This window comes from Heterocephalus glaber, unplaced genomic scaffold (assembly GCF_053883595.1).
Source record: "Heterocephalus glaber isolate CG9 unplaced genomic scaffold, H.glaber_assembly_v1.0 deba00001687, whole genome shotgun sequence".
NCBI lineage: Eukaryota > Metazoa > Chordata > Mammalia > Rodentia > Bathyergidae > Heterocephalus > Heterocephalus glaber.
The window spans coordinates 24,875,273-24,892,515 of record NW_028258412.1 but is presented as its reverse complement, the minus strand read 5'-3'; the positions used below and the strand labels follow the sequence as shown (position 1 = coordinate 24,892,515).

Sequence of the window (17,243 nt, the reverse complement as noted above, 5' to 3'; positions counted from 1 at the left end):
TGAGGGTCTGTAGATGCCTCTAGTATTAGTCACTTTTTCATAGTTGGGGCAAAGTTCCTGATATACACAATTTAAAGGGCAAAAGTTTTATTTCAGCTCATGGATTCAGAGAGTTCAGTCCATGGTCAACTGGATCCAAGGCAGAAATGGCATGGCAAAAGAGCCAGGCAAAGGATAGCCACCAAATGTGTGACAGCCAGGAAGCAAATAGAACAGTAAGAACCAGAGAGACATATACTCCACCCAGACCCCTCCTCCTTCCAGCACACTGAGCCATAAACTCATCTGAATGAATCCACTGATGAGCAGAGTCCCCTGTGATCCAATCACCTTCCAAAAGCTTCACCTCTGAGCACATGAGACTTTCGTGAGTACTTTTCAAATCTAAACCACCCACCACTGACTTGGCTCCATTTCAGAAAAGTATTCTTTCCTATAAAATGGTTGTTTGTGCAAAGGAGAGAAGAAGGTATATTTAAGGAAAGCTACCTTTTCCTGACTCAGGAGTTAGCCTTAGCTGTCAGATGTCCTGACAAAGCAACGACCTACTCTCTGCCAAGGACATACAGCTGCAGTAGGTGTGAATTTTTCAGATGCAATTGGCAGGATTCCTGGAGGTGGTCAGCAATTAGCATGGAAGCCCGTGTGGGTATCATGTACTTTTACTGACTTTAGTAGAACCCGAGCCCTGCTTCTCCTGGGCTTCAAAATTTGTTCTGTATTTGTGATATGCAGAATAATGCCAGTACCACAGCCTCATAGCTTTCTGCAACTTAATCTCCAGAACCCATGGATGTTTTACTTTGCCTAGCATGGAGGAGCTGAGGCTGCACATTGAACTAGGTTTACTCATCAGCAGATGTTGAGATGGGAAGGTGGTCCCATGTCTTTCAGGTAGGCTCAGTGTAATCGTAGGTGTCTTCTCTTGCAGTGGACTGTGATATTGATTTTGCCCAAGTCAGGCTGTGAAGAGCTAACCCCACAACTGGCTTGTTTATAGAAGTGAGTCCACCCGAAGCCTGCATGCCAAGGTCAGAGTAACTCGCACCCAAATTCCATTCCCACAACTAAAACCTTCAGACTAGAAGGACAATGTTCTAATTATAATCATATATTTTGCCTATTCTGTTCCTAATTCGAGAATGCTTTGTCTTGTCCTTCATGAGCCTTGTTTACATTAATTTCCACAGAAACTGCATGTAAATTGCCTTTACCCCAATTGATTGCCAATAAAAGTCAGTGCCTGGGACTAGCCAGCACCTTTAACTGTTGTACTGGCATTGTCGTGCTGTCACCCTGCATTGTCTCTCTTACTTCTCGCTCTTAGTGTATTTGTTTCTCAGGCCTGCATCATGTACCAGGCAGGGTACTAGAACCTAACTACAGGGGTTTCCAGTACCTCTAAGAGGAAAAAGGAGACAGAACAGGGGGAAACAGAGAGGTGGAACATGAGCAAGAGGCAACCTGATTGCTTGTTTTGGAGATAGAGAAAGGGTCTCTGAGCCAAGAAATCTGGGCAGCTCTAGAAATAAGGAAAGGTCAGGAAACAGATTATCCCAGGCAGCCCCTAGAAGGAATATGGCAGCAGACAGGTTAATTTGAGTCCACTGTGGCTAATTTCAGACCTCTGACATCCAGAACTATTTGGATTGCTTCTCGGCCTTTTGGCTAAGATCAAGTGCAGAACTCTTTGGAGTTCCTTATCCCAGTAATCGCTCTGATATGAGAAATGTGAACAATGTTCAAGTCTGACCCACAGATTGATTTGAAAGGTCAAGTGAGATAGAAAGGGAAAATACTGAGTGCCATGTCTGTCACAAGGTAATGTTGAAATAAAAGCAAAGATTCTGGTTGAAAGGAAATAAAAAAATAGTTTATTCTGAGCCAAGTTCAAGTGTCCTTGGCCTGGAAACATGGATTCTTGTTATCCTGAATGACATGTGCTATGGCAGAAGTTATTTAAACTATTATGGTCACAGCACAAAAGGGAATCATAAATCAATATCTTTGCCAATGACGTTGATGGGAACATCAGATAGTCTGGCTGTAAAGGGTGAGGAAAACTCTTCTATATGTTTTAGATGTTGTCTCAGAGAATTCTCAGCTTCAGGGTGGGTGGAGGTGGGAGGCTGGCTCAGTTTACTGATAACATTAAGTTTATCTTTAGTCATGACAATGTGGGGTCAGATACTAAATTTGAAGCATTGGTCATCAAAGGGTCTAAGAGAGCCCAAATTAATTTTGGTTCCCAACCTAATTGGAGTCCATCTTTCCACAATCATGGATGTTCCAGTCATCCAAGCCCAAGCAGCTTTTAACTTCAATATAGATGAGGCCTCCTCAGGAAACTTCACAGCAAGAATGCTATTGGTGCAGCCATTACAATCACAGTTGCTAAGGGCATTGTCATAGCAACTGTGAGAAGAGGTACCCTTAATTTAAGGCAAAGTAAATCTTTTGGATATTTCAGTAATAGAGCATGGTTTTAAAATTGAACCACCTTCTCCTACAGAGAGTATGGCCAATTTTATTGTAAGCTAAATTCTATAGGAAAAACAAAACTTATATTGGTATATTTTAAAAGTCTGATAGTTGGTAGGTTGAGAAAGAAATTTATTCTGACATCACTCTAAACTCGTTTCTTGTTTGGTTTTAGTTTTTGCTCTCTGGAAGGTGAATAACTTTTATATCATTTCTCATTTATATCATTTCTCATTTTTCATCTCCAAAGATGAGTAAAAATTTGCAACATCAGAATTGCGCTCCGAAGAGCTTCCAGATTCATTGCTAAACTGTCTCAAGGATTCACTTGACGGGGGAGGGAAGCCTTCCGACTTTGGAAGCTTGTGATGTGTGGATGGAAGACCACCTCCAGGAGACAAGGTTTCTGGGACACTGAGAGGTGGGGACAGAACCTGATCCGCGAAATAGGAGCCACTCTGTTTTTGGAGACATGATTAAAGGAAGTGCCCGGGTGGACAATGAAATGTTTTTGTGAACAGCATAGTAAATCTCCAGTACAAAACTCTTCTTTCTGGCTTGACGGGCTATCAATTGGCAAGTTCAGAAAGAGCCTCTCCTGCTTTTTTCTTTTCTTTTTCCCATTAAGTTTATTGATACATTCTAGGTGTACAGTACAGTTACATTCGTCACTGGGATCTTGTACCTGTACATGAGTATCTTGGTCCTTATTTTTCCCCCTTCCCCTGCCCCTCCTTCACCACCTCCACCCCCTCCACCCCTCCCTATTTACAAAGACTTTGTTTCCATTTTTTCCCTTTTCTCATATGTTTTCTTTTCCCTTCTCTCCTTTCCCTTTCCCATCCCACTTCCACTACTGCTTTAGACCTTTTCTTCTTAAGAAAGAGCCTCCTCTCCTGGCTGGCTCCCTTCACTAAACTCTTTACATCCTAATGGCCAGAGCTGCCTGTTTCCTTTTCTTCTTCTAATCCTAGGAGAAGTTTATAGAGACAGGATGGGGACTACATTCTCACTTGTCTTCTCAGCTATATTGTAAGTGAATGGCATTTTCATACATTACCCGGAGGTAATCCCTAAATATCTTTCCAGGTTTAACATAACCACCACCAAGATGGTATGGCAGTAGTCTAGAGACACCTGGACTCACTGAGACATTCAGGTCCTGCCTGTGTCTATCCTGAACACCTCTCAGTGTCTCTCCTGTGGGCTGAATAGTCTTAGCAAATGCTAGCAGAAGTGATGGATAGAGGGCAGCCTCCTGTACCACATAGCATGCTGCAGGAACTGAGTGGGCATCAGTCTTTCCTCAATTCTACTTCTCTCCACCAGCTCTATTCCACATGCATTTATAGAGTGAGTACTATTGTGCCAATTGATGCTTTCAATACCAGGTGAGTACACCCATACATTTATCCTTCTATTGATCTATCCTTATCCTGAAAGGGGCAGGTCCAGGAGACCAGGGACCTTGTCAGTCTTGTGTATTGTCATCATCCACTTTCCTGCCTGGGTGGTAGGGGGTGCCTTTTACATACTCAGCAATATCATGAAGGTGGAAAATACGTGCTCACTTGGCCTAGGAGCACATGTGCTCCTTCAGGAGAGCACCCTGGCACCAGAAGATGATGCCCTCTGTCATGGGAAAGCAAGAAGCTTTGGAGTCAGGTGGGGCTGGTGATGGAAGGTGACTTCATTTATCATAGCAGAACAGGAGGCTTTGGAGTCAGGGGAAACTGGGATCCAGCCCCGGCCCACCCACCGTTCTCTGGCAGATCTCTGAAAATCCTCCCATTGAAGAAAACATGGGTGCCAAAGCTCTTTTTCATAGCTGCTGCACATCAACCCCAAGAATTCGCTGCTATTCCAAGGCCAGTGCTACTTCTCCAGGGATCACAGCAGGACCTACTAGGCTCTGAGCAGGCAACTCTAGACCCCTCTGAAAGCATGTCTGGCAGAAGACACCTGCCTTCCTGTGCCCACCTCAGACCACGCTGGAAAGTGCACGGTGCCCTGGGGCTGGGACAGCTTTCAAATGCAAATGCTCTTTCCTGAGCCCTTTATCATCTCATTAGTGCCTAGTTCAGCCGATACTGATACTGAAAGCTGAGAAGCTGAATTATTGCAGAAATAAATCGACAGACACTATCAGCAAAGTGAACACGAGCGCACTTCTATTATTCCATTAGCATGAAAGAGGCATCCTCTGCTAAGAATGTATGATAGACTTCTGAGACACTAGAAGCCACAACTTCCTGATGAACAATCCGAAACTAATACACAAAAACATGAGCCTACCACTTAGTCAGAACTCTGTGCTCATCTATCACATTATAATCACACCATGGAAATCAGTCATGTTCCTCCCTCTTATGAAAGCATTCCAAGAAACTTGTCAGGGAAAAGTAGTAATCATCCATCTGCCTTCTGCATGACATGGCGGGGAAAAGACCAGAATTTTGCTGCTAACTACTTTTGAACTTTGCTACTCTTCCATAAGAACAAGGTCTCTGCCCCACACAGCCACATAGAGTGGCACTCATCACTGCCCTGTGTTCCAGACAACTGGTCTGGAGCTAGCAAGCGCATTGCGAACCCCAGCTCCGCCATGCATGCGCTGTGTGACTTGGCTGAGCTATTTAATCCATCAGAGCCTCTGGTTCATCATCTATAAGCTGTGTGGTAAAAATTGCATTGTCTGCTTCACATGCTTTTTGTGTAGATTAAATGGGTCAGTATTTCTAGTATGTGTATAATAGTATCGGGCACATAATAAACACCCAATAAATGTAAGTCAATCAAAATTGTTAGATCATAGTTGGTTTGGGAAGAAGATATCCATTCAGTCAAAGTAGTCCCCAAAGCTCTGTGTACATCACTCTGTAAAGAGGAAGCTAACATTTGTCTATTTAAAAAACATTATGAGAACAATAAAGAACACATAGACCTTAATTCTTGAAGTCTCTTGACAAGTATTCAGCAAAATCCCATCAATAAAAATCTGACAGCTACACCAATTAACAACACTGAAGATTATAGTTAATTTTTTCATATATACTAACGTGAAGTAGTAAAGTTCTCAAGTTGCGAAACTTCACTTTTACCCCTTGTTCACTAGAGTCAGCTCAGGATCCCAGACTGCCAGAGCATTTTTTTGCAAATTTTGGATTGTAAACACTGTTTTCTCTGTCACACACACAAAAATGCTTAAGGTCAGGACACACAAAAGATATGTTTTCAATACTACTGCAATTTACATTAGCGCCTTTATTGACTCTTTCTCCCTGAACTAATCCACAAAGCTCCCACCACATGGCCCCCTGGCTGACTGGAACCCAAACTTGCTGCTGCCTCCCAGCACACTGGTAGTGTAGGAAAAGATCAAAATTCAAAGTATAGTTCCTGCTGACCATATATCCCCTTTACACCATCACAGTGTTCAAAACTTGAAAGTCAAACCATTGTGTGTTGAGGACAGTCTGCATATCAACAGACACATAATGTACAAGTAGGACTAGATTTATAATCGGCTCATGTGACGATTAGGGAGACAGCCACACCCCGGAGACCCTGAAAGGCTCCAGCTGTAATTTCCGGTCTGATTTGACAGCTGTGCACGTGAGCAGTGCCGATGTTAGTCCAAGTACAAAGGCAAAAGTTGGAGGCCACAGCCCAAGCACTCAGGCAGAGAAGGCCAACTCCATCCCCAGCCACCTTTGTTCCATCCAGGTCAGAAAGAACGGGACAAAACCCACCCTCACTGGCGGAAACCACCTTAGGATTGCAGGCTTCAAAGGCTCACCTCAGCTAAACAGACCACAGACTCACCCAGGAGCAGTGTTTAGTCCTCCATCTCAGCACCCACACCCAGTCAAGTGGGCTCGTAAGATTCAGCATCAGAGAAGGCGACCACAAAGGAGGCAACAATGACACAAAGCCCAACGAGCACGTGGCTGCCCCTTGTGGGGTGTGAGTGAGGGTCCCCGCATGCGGATCCACGCCAGGCTCTTCGCATTGGGGGGACAAAGGGCCCAGTGAGTCCTCAAGGTGCACACAGGCCAACTCCATCCTGGTGCAGTGAGTCCTGACCCCTTTCTAAAGTGACGTTGTAGGAAGGCAGGCAAGGACAGGCAGCCGAAGACAGCAGTTCACCCATAGCTGACTGATCTGCTCCCCTCTGGAGCTGATGGCCTCATGGGGTGCGGATCTCTCCGAATCCTGGGGTGTTTTCAGGCTTCTCCATCTGTGTAGCCTTGAAGAACACACAGATATATGGAGAGTCCAGACAGCTGTAAAGTTAATTCAACTTTGGCCTCATGAAGAATGAAATCCCCGCGATCAGCAATATGTCACACGCGGTTGGGGTTTTCAAGTTAAGGTGACTTTGCAGCATTTCTAAAAAATATTCTTCCTTGTACCAAGACTGTCTGTGAGCTTCAGTTTCTTCATAAGTCACCAGTTTTACTTTTACACGGCATGAAGAAATTAATTCCCATTAACTTTTTCATATTGGAGGAGGAAACTTCAAGGTTTCTCCATCTAACTTGAAATTCTTAAGATTGGGACATTTAAATTCACCCTCTGTACAGGGGCAGCTGAAATGTGAGGAGACTTGGACCTTCATAATGTTATTATTTTTTTTTCTAAAATGACTGAGTAAATGGAGCTTAAAGGGCTTTTTTAAAAAACAAGGATGAATGTTTCTGAAGCCCAAGTTCTTTTCTTTCAGAACTAACTTCTGAGGGTTCTGCTACAAAAGGAAAAGCCCAAAGAATATGTATAAAAGCTAGGAAGAAACACAAAATATTGCAGTTCAAACAGATCCTTGGAAAGAATTTAAAAGAGCCATGAACTGGATGCTAATGAGTTTAGAGGCATAAACCAGGTCAGGTACAATGAAAAACATGAGGAATCCTCCCACTGCAGGAAGAAAATGTGTTAGTACTTAAATTAACATCAATGGAGACGTGGACACCCTTTCATTTGTATGGTTATTTATTTTATTTTAATGTATACTAAAAAAAGGAGCATAAGACTTATTATAAGCCAGGTATTATGACTCTGGAATTAAGCTAAAGTTTATTATTATTAAGTCTTCAAAAGACTAAACTTAGAAATACCATTTGACTCAGCTGTTCCATTCTCAGGCATATTCCTGAAAAATTAAAGGCAGCATATTACAGTGACACATGCATAATCATGTTTGTAGCAGCACAATCCATAATAGCTAACTGTAAAAGCAGCCTAGAAGCCCATCAACAGATGAGTGGATAAAGGAAATGTAGAAAATATACAACATGAAATGTTACTCAGTTATAAAAAGAATAAAATCATGTTATTTGCAGGAAAATGGTTGGAACCACCATGATGAGTGAAATTAGCCAGACTTGGAAAATTAAGTATTTTGTGATTTCTCTTTTATGAGAAATCAAACAAATAAACAGAATAAGAAATGTAGCAAGGATGGGAAACTAGGTGGTAGACTCCTTGGAGATGAGGAAGGGAACAGGCGAGAGAGGAGAAAAGGAGAGGGGATTATAGGATTGAGAACAATTAAGATATTAAATATTTGCATAAACTTAGCAAAATAAATTCCTTTGTCATGTAATATCATCAGCATGTACTCATAAAACTTTTTATAAAATAAAAGAAAATAAAAGTCACTCATGGAAATGGCAAACGCATGGCGTGTGAATGCATTCAGGAAGGGCTGCAGACAGTCACTTCCTCTCCAGGTGCAGGGCCAGGGTCCTCCCCTCCAGGGGGGAAGTGGAGTCACCAACCACAGCCACTGCTCAGCAGAGTCTTTGCATCAGCTGCCTTCTCCTCATGCACTTGCCCTGGCCCAGGTCTTCAGAGGACTGGGGCTCAGGCAGAGTAGACTCAGGAAGGGAAGAACACAATGTATGAGGGTGGAGGGAGGTGTGTCCACAATGCCCGGACCACAGAGTCTGACTTTGGGAGCAAAGCTACCACCCCAGCAGCCACTTCATTAAGAGGAACCGAGGCAAACTCTCCATGAGGGGCACGGACTGTGTTCATAGATCCTGCTCTCCAGGAGGAGCAGAAGCAGATGCTTGGTGCCAGCATGGAGATTCCATGGAGGGAGGGCGAGTCACTGATGCAGTCACCATACAGTACCAACCTCCATCCCGACCATGGAATGTGACACACCCCTGGGTGCACTACACCCTGCAGTAAGATGACCATGCAGGTGGCAGGATGTCCCAACAGAGTCACCAGAAGCAGCGCCGTGTGTCATGAGCTGCAGACTGCCTGCTTGGCTCACCAAGTCCTCACAGAGGTGTCTCACACACACCACCCATGAGGCTGTGCTGTGCCCAACACTTTTCAAAGGGGCTGCAGAACATCTGCTTTGGAAATGACCGTCTGCTTGTGTAAGCTTTTTAATAGAATGAATGTAGTGTTGTTATTAGCTCAGATTAAAAAGCACAGCAACAAACATACACACACACACACACACACATACACACAAACAAAAACAAAACAAAGGAGGGCCAGTCACAGAATATAAACATCTCTGCAGGAGAATTCCCCAATAGCAATTTAAAATCCCCCTCGCCCTATCAGACACAGTCTTTATCCAAAACTTCCAAAGCAGGGGATTTTAGAAAGTTAAGAAATAGGCAGGCATGGCGGCACACACTTGTAATCTCAAGCATTCAGGAGGCTGAAGCGGGAGGACAGTTGTGAGTTCAAGCCCAGCCTGAACTAGAGAGTGAGCGCCTCCCTCAAAAAAAAGTTAACAAAATCAGTTTATCCTTTTCCTCTGAGTTCTCCAGAAATTATTATTCTCCTCACATTAAATTTTTCTCTGCAAATCATTTCCACAATTTGTAATGACACACATAGTATTGTTTTATCATGTTATACACTGGCCTGCGAGATTCCCGCAGGTAGACATCACATATTTCCCAACCCCCAGAATCCTCAGATCCTGACGTTTGACAAGGACTTGGATTAGAGATTAAGAACAGGAGCTCTGGAACTCAATGGTCCGAGCTGGGATCCAGGCTCACAGCATGAGTTGTCTTTAACTGCAGTAGAGAAAATTGGATAGAGTCAGTTAGAGCAGTAAATTAAAACAAGTTCCTTTTGCCACATAGAAGGGAGGAGGAATGTTGGGTTGAGTGGCCAGTGAGGTCAAGACGGCGTTTTTGTATCTGGTTGGTAACTGGTTTAGGGAACAAGATGCCGCCCAGTACCCAGGGAACTGTTCACAGCTAACATCAGAAGGATGGGGTGCCAGGCAGGGTGTATCATCCCCACTGCTCTAGGCCCTTTAGAGTGGGAAACTGGAAGACTCCCCAAAGTGAGCTCAGCACACTTCATACTGTTTCTCTTGAGCCATATGTGGTTCCCATGACCACTTCCCACCACAAGGGAGTATGAGAAAGTGAACGTCCATAGCAAGCAGCAAAGGCAGAGAGGTCAATTGACATACTCTGGCATGAGCCACTTATTACATGTGTGACCCTGGACAATGTCAAGTAAGGACCTTATGTCCTTGGGTCTCAGTTTTCCTTTCATGTCAGTGAGGGTAAGGATAGCACTTCCCATAAAACCCTGTTGAGGATATTAAAGGAGTTACTTCATGTAAAGTGTGTCTAGCTTTGTTAGTACACAGTAAATTCACAATATTTTCAGCTATTGTCATTAATATATAGCTCAAGAAATTGAGGAATGACTGAGCGAGTTCAAATAGGAAAGAGCGAAGGACAGAGAAGCTAGAAGTGGATGCCTGGGCTGTGTATAACCATGCATGCAGCACTCAGTAATCTTCTTTCATGAGGTTCTACAAAACAGAGGGACATTTTGATAGAAGGCATCAACACTATAAATATTCTGATTACCTAGGATACATAAAATGCTATGTTCCCAGAAAAGATATTTTATACATGATTACTAATTGGATATTCTTAAGACATTGTGGATTTACTTTATTGGCTGCTGGATATTTTTGGATTTTTATGACTATCATTCACGACTTTAAAGATGATTTGATTTTAAACTTGCACTCAATTGCTCCTTGTCAGCAGTAAATAGCGATTTTGGAATGAGTATTTGAACACAATGACGATTAGTCTAGGAAGAGAGAGTACTGGCATTTGTACACATATAAAAATCTCACTCATTCATTCACTCACCAAATGTTCTCAGAATGCACACTCTTTCAGGCTCCCTTCTGGACATGCAGGGAGGAAATCCAAAGGAAAACAAGGCAGGTCTATACCCACCAATATTCCAGCCCCCTCCGGGAAATAATATGTGAGCATCTGAATGTTATGGTGGAATCAAGGTGCCCGGGAAGTTGGGATGAGGAAAAAGTAACAAAACTATTGGACAAAGATAAGAACAGCCTAGAAACATCTTGTGCACACTTAGCTGAGGATGCCCTAATGATCTCGGGACAAATGGGCTAAGTCAGTGCCTACAGGCAGTGAGGGCTGTGCCCACCCAGAGACAGTTTTCTCTGCATCTTTCGGTAGCAACACTGTGGTTTTCCTCCACGTGCTGTCCTCCTGGTAGTCATGCCTGCATCCTGGTAGGGCTCGTGCCATTGACAAAGTTTCCAATTGGCCACGGGATGCATGCTTGCTGAGACACACCTTAGGATATTCTATTCCCTGGACCAGAGTGACTGGTTCAGGTATGACTGTGATCTAATACAAATTAAATATTTGATATAGGACTATATTAAATGGTGGAAATTTGGCTGGAATTATTTTGGAGAAAATTCATTTAAATTATTTTCCCACTTGGCTTTCTAAAGTCTAAGGGTTCGGGTGGGGTGGTGCTAGAAGCCTTTACAGGTAGAAACCTTCCTGAGTCAGTTCCAAGTGAAGATCAGGGCTATGAAATGGAGAATGCCACATCCTAGCGAACATCTGAGATATTGGATCTCGGGTCTACAATGGCTACAACTGCTGCCAGCTGTATGGGACGATTTCTTTAAAGTGGTGTGAAATGAATTTTCCATCTTTTGCGACTAAAAGTATCTTGACTAATAAACTCCCTGCAAAACCATTGCTCTAGGCATTAGGGAACAGAAAAATACAAATGTTAGGTTTTTTTCCCCAGTAGACATTTTCAACCAACAGAGAAACTACATTAATTACTGCAGACTAAGTTTCCAGCTTGTGATTTATGGAGCACATGGTAAAATGCTCAGAAGATGCTTGCCTCCGTGGTGGGGAATAATTATCTCTGGACCAGACAAAAAGCTGCCCACTTTTATGTAATAAATTATAAAACAAGATCCCGAATGGCCAAACTGCTCTCAAGTAACTTAAATTTGTTCCAGAACAAGCTGTAAGAATATTTATAGGAATCCAAATATATCCAGCACTCAGCAAGGTAAATCCACATTGTCTTGCATCCAATAAAAAACTACCAGACATTTAAAAAGAAAGGGAAATTGTATGAGTGTACAGGAGAAAAACAATTACTAGAGATCAACCTTGTACAGACACAGATGTAGGAAATATCCTACAAGGCCACTATCATAATTTTATCCTCAATGTTCCAAGAATAAGTAAATACCTGGGAGAAAAAGAAAAGACTCAAGCCAAGTTTGTAGAAATGAAAACTATACTGAAATAAACAGATGGATAGCAGATTAGACAACACAGAAGAAAAGATTAGTACACCTGAAAACATGACAACAGAAACTATTCCAAATTAAACAAAAGAGGAGTCTAAAGATGTCACCAGTGGTGGAGGTGGAGGAGAGGGAGGGAGAGGAGGAGACAGAAAAGAGGGAGAGGAAGGAGGAGGAGGAGGAAGATGTCATCAGTGAGCTTTAGGACAAAGTCAAACTTCCTGGAGTGCACGTAATTTGATTTGGAGAGTGAGATGGAGAAAGATAAGGGAATGAAAAAAAGATGAAAAAGAAAACTCAATACCTACAAATGTTTTCTGTCTTCTGCTCTAGGCTTCCACAACTCAGCCAGCCCTGGCTTATTCTCACAGCAGGGCTGCAACATTGAGGCATGGTTCTATGAGTTTAAACCTCATCTCTCTTCTGTACATGAGTCTATCAGCACTTTGGAGAACCTCTGCCTAATTGCGTCTGTAACCTGCTAATAGCCTTTCTTTGTTGTCTGACAGAATCTTTTTATCCAGCCCAGGCCGAATGAAAATTTAATATAACATGAAGTTACCGCAGAGCTAGCAAGCAAATGACAGTTGTTTAATTAAAACTTAAACCTGATTATCCAGCACGACTGAGAGGAATACTCTGGGGAAGCTGCATAAAATAATTGAAATCCAAACCAGCAATAATGACTGGAATGTGAATTAGCCCTCCACGTGCCTGGTGCTGGAGACGCCACCAGCACTGAGATCACAGTCCAGAGCTGAGATGATTCTCAGGAGCAAAGAAAATCAATAACTCAATTTGACAGAGACACAAGACTTCCACAGACATATCTCAAAGAAGACATAGTAGTGACATATGGATATAAGGAAAGAGGTTCAATGTCACTAATCGTCAGGAAAATGTACATCAAAACCACCATGAATATCACCACACACCTGTTAGGAGGGGTATTATTAATAAATTTGAAAAGACAGTAAGTGTTGGTGAAGGTGTGGAGAAATTGGAACTCTTCTACATGGTTAGTGGGAATATAAAATGGTGAAAATTAAAGCGGTGAAGCCACTTTGGAAAGCAGTATGGAAAATCTTCAAAAAATTAAAAATAGAAGTACCACATTGTTTGTCACCCCACTTCTAGATCTTTACCCGAAAGAACTGAAATCAGGATATCAACCTCCCTGTGTGCATTGCTATTCACAATAGCCAAGATGATGGATTCAGGCTAGGGTCCGCGGGCGGGTGAACGGGTAAGGAAATTGCCTTTAAAGAGCAAGCCATTCTGCCATCCACTAGACCATAGATACGGTTAAGGATATGATATATGAAATAAACTACTGACAGAAGACAGATACTGCATGATTCCACTTACGTGAGCTATCCAAAGCAGTCAGAGTCATAGAAAACGGGTCAAATGCTTGTCAGCAGTAACAGAAGAGACAGGAGAAGAAGAGAGAGCCGAACCAAGGAGCGTCGGATTTCAGTTACGCCTGATTGAAAGTTCTCAAGACTTAGAGTAAAACATGGTACTTAGAGTCAACCACACTGCTCTGCACACTTGACAATTTGTTGAGAAAGGGATTTCATGTTGAGTGCTCTTACACAATAAATACAAAACAGTCCTCTACTTCATGCTGTGCTAATGAGGACTAAAGGGGAAAACCCAAAGACCACCGAGAAGGGACACAGAGATCTTTTTCTCAGCCTGTTTTCTTCCTGGCAAACTGTGCTCATCCTTCTGGACTCCCACTCCAGTACTGTCCTGTTGGAAGCCCGGGTGGACACTGTGTGCTCCACGTGGGTGAGCAGCCTCCTCAGTACGTTCCCACTTGCAAGTTCACGTGTCTGTGTCTTGCCGTCCCTTGCAGGACAGGAAGGGTCTAGCCTAGTTTTGTTTCTAAGCAGAGAGTGTGGATGAATTTCTTACCAAGCTCCACCCTCCCTGCAAACTCTCATCAGTGGACTGGGTGGTCTCGCTGAGTGTGGTGAATGTGGGGATGGAGGATGAGGATCCCGGTCCAGGAGGAAGGCAAGTCTGAGTGTTTCCCTCTCCTTTGCTCTGTGCCTGAAACCTGCCAGCCCCAAACTGGAGGCTAGAACACCTCAGCAGATGGTGGCAGGTTTAAAAACCTCCATCAAGGTGTAAACACAAAGGAAAGAAGGGCTCATCTCTTTACGGGTGAATTTAATGGAAAAACATGCTTTATTTTTTAATCCTTGAGAATTTTTGTAATTACTTTTTTCTAGGTCTTTTCTCCACATCAAATTCTGCAAGGACACGCTGTGACGTTAGGGCAGGCTCCAGGTGATCAGGCCCTCAGGAAGCCCATCAGTGCAGCTGCAAATACAAGGGAGGTGCTTTGCTGAACTATTATAATGCAAAATAATCCCCAGTACAAGGCAGCACCCACGATAGCACTGCAGGATTCAAAAATATAAAGTGCTGACTTCTAAAGTGTTTCTTTCAAATTACAAAACACTCAAATCTATTATTTTGTTCTAAGATCACATAGGGTAAACTGTTTATCATGACTCTATAAAGCAAGACAAAAAATAAGTTTCTATTATCTTACAAGAAAAACACAAAACACATTTTAAGGTCCTTCCTCACTGTGACTGAGAGACAACTTCAACTTGTCTTTTATCAAATCCTTCACTAATTAGGGGAGACAGTTTGCTTTTCCATTTTTTACAATAGTTTTCCACCATCTGTGTTCCCTTTTCAGTATATGTGTAATAGTTGCATATATTTATGGAACACAATGTGATGTTTCTAGATCTGTATACACTGTGGGATGACTAAACAAATTAACATGGTCATCATTTCACATACTTACTGTGTGTATTGAGGACATTTGAAATGTATTGACCAGTTTAAAGTATATAACACATTCTTATTAGCTATACTTGGCATGCTTTGCAGTAGATCTCAAAAATGCATTTCTCCTGTACGACTGAATCTTTGTACCTTTGGTGAGGTTAAACTTAAGAGTCTCGATGTTTCTTTGAGAAGACTTATCCCTAGTGGGGATATTGACTCTTCAGGTGTGAGGAAAGAACCCTCAGCCTTTCCCACAGAGAAGCTCTCTTCTCTCAGGCGCTGACATGCCCACGGCCTTCTCCAACGGACTGCACCTGGGACTCAGGAGGAAAAGGATTTGCTGGATTGAGTCACTTGTTTTCTAACAGCCCCTCAGTACCATGCAGAGACAATTACTAAATGGTATTTAACAACAGGAATATTAACTCTGCTGCACTCTTGGGGAGAAGGAAAGCAAGAACATTTGTGGTTAAGTGGCCACAGGTCAGCAAATGCTGCTCACTGATTTCTTATCACTTATTGAGCTTAAAACATAAATGATATGGTGTTTTATTTTTTTTTATGTTAGGATTGAGGCTCACAGACAAATTCCATTTGGAAGGGGAGGAACAGAGGCTCAGTTGGGGGTATTTGAGTTCAGCTTATCCTGCTACAGGACCACAAGAAAAGTGTTTATGCCCTGACTGGATACTTTTTATTTTCATTTATTTTATCTGTTATTAGTTCATGTTTATGCTACTTAGTTGTTTTCTGTATAGAGAAGATGAGAGAAATATGAATAAAGGTTAATGAAATGGGTACCTCTAGTTTATCTAGTCTGTACATTCATTGGCCATAACGGAATTTGGAACTAGATTTCAACAGTGGTGCTGAAATGTTGAGGTCCTAAGCCCCACAGAGAGAAAGGATTATTTTAGGATAGGTACTCTGCTCACATCTATGTCAATGAGGCCAGGTCCTGTGAACTCTGTCCCCAAAGCTTCCTGCCCAATTCCCTTCAGCCCAGGGACTTGCTCCCCACCAACTAGCTTCAGAAGTAGAGTGCAGGATCCAAAACCAAAGCCAACCAGTGCCTGGGATGCTCTGGTCCTGGGGATTGGCTCAAGACTGGCATAGTGGGTTTCCAGTGACTGCCCCTCCAGCCTTCCTGCAGGACCCACAGATGGGCTACCACAGGCCCGCCTCCTCTCTCTGCTGGATCTCAGGTCTTGCATCCACATTTCCATGGAGGATGCTGAAGCTAGGAGCAGCTGTCTCTCGCCCGAGGACACAGAGCCAGGGAGCACCAGACTTAATTCATGCTCAGAGCTTTGGCCTGGCTCCACAGGGTTGTCAATTGCTCTAAATACCAAGCAACTCAAGTGTGTCAGTCTCTTCTCCAATTTGCCAGTGTATACAGGGAAACATCCAAGAAACTCCAGCAGTAATTAGGTCACTGTCTGATTTAAAACAGAAACTTCATTTAGACACACAGTTTCATTTAGAGGAAATTCCCTGGGGTTGCTGTGGCTTCAGGCGACCTTGCTGCATGCAGGGCTGCCATGCCCACCTCCAGTCCTAACGATCCACCTCTTAGAAGAACCCTGCCTTCGTTGCCAGAACAAAGCACACCTTCAAATCACCTTCACTCCTAGGGGTCCCATAAGGACCCTGGAGGTGGCGAGGAAGGCAGTGTTGTCATTTCCAGAGTGAGGACACTGAGCTTCAGATGATCCCACTCACAGAGCCTGGTGAGGATGACCCAGTTGGAGAGGAGCACCTCAGTCACCTACCGTCCACTCTGGCCGGAGCACACACTCTCGTCCTCATTAAACGATGCTCCTACGCCCTCCCGGGAAGACCTCTCCCTTGCTGATCCTTAGATCTGCTCAGGAGGAGCCATCCTGTTCTCCCCACCATACCTGCCATGGTGGAACAAACATGGCCAGGACTTCCCTCTGCAGCATCTTTAAAATGCCAGCTTCAGAGTCCCACAGACCAACCCTGTCTTCCTGCCCCCTGTGGCCCAGGAAACAAGTGTCCAAGCTGCCACCTTCTTGGTAGGTGGCATACCCAGGGCTCAGGTCATTTGGGGTTGCGATGATCTCAGCTGAGACTTGCCTGAGCTCTGTGGACCCACCCAGTGTTGAGCTGATAGGTTTGGAAGCATGACAGACTTTCAGATGAAGAACAGCAATCTTCAGAGTTGGAATGAGCCCTCAGCCCGGTGATCCAGGGTAACCATGGTCTCAGTGACTTGCACAAACCTTCATGCACACTGCACTTCCTGCAGGACAGTGACGTCATGTAGAAAAGGATGAAGGGTTTGAGTATCTGTAAGGTTGTA

At 43.4% G+C, this 17,243-nt stretch overlaps 1 long non-coding RNA gene across 3 annotated transcripts in view; it reads right to left on the bottom strand.

The window, feature by feature from the left end:
* LOC110348936 (uncharacterized) overlaps positions 1-17,243 on the bottom strand; it is a 122,803-nt gene that overhangs the window by 66,432 nt on the left and 39,128 nt on the right. Inside the window, exons 4-6 of one of the 3 annotated variants that reach the window (XR_015446324.1) lie at positions 15,065-17,183; positions 14,334-14,434; positions 4,396-9,536 (exon numbers count right to left, since the gene is read on the bottom strand). The exons of the other annotated variants lie outside the window; for them this stretch is intronic. This is a non-coding gene — a long non-coding RNA (uncharacterized LOC110348936). Of the gene's footprint in view, positions 1-4,395; positions 9,537-14,333; positions 14,435-15,064; positions 17,184-17,243 lie in introns of those variants that run through there. 3 annotated transcript variants of the gene reach the window in all.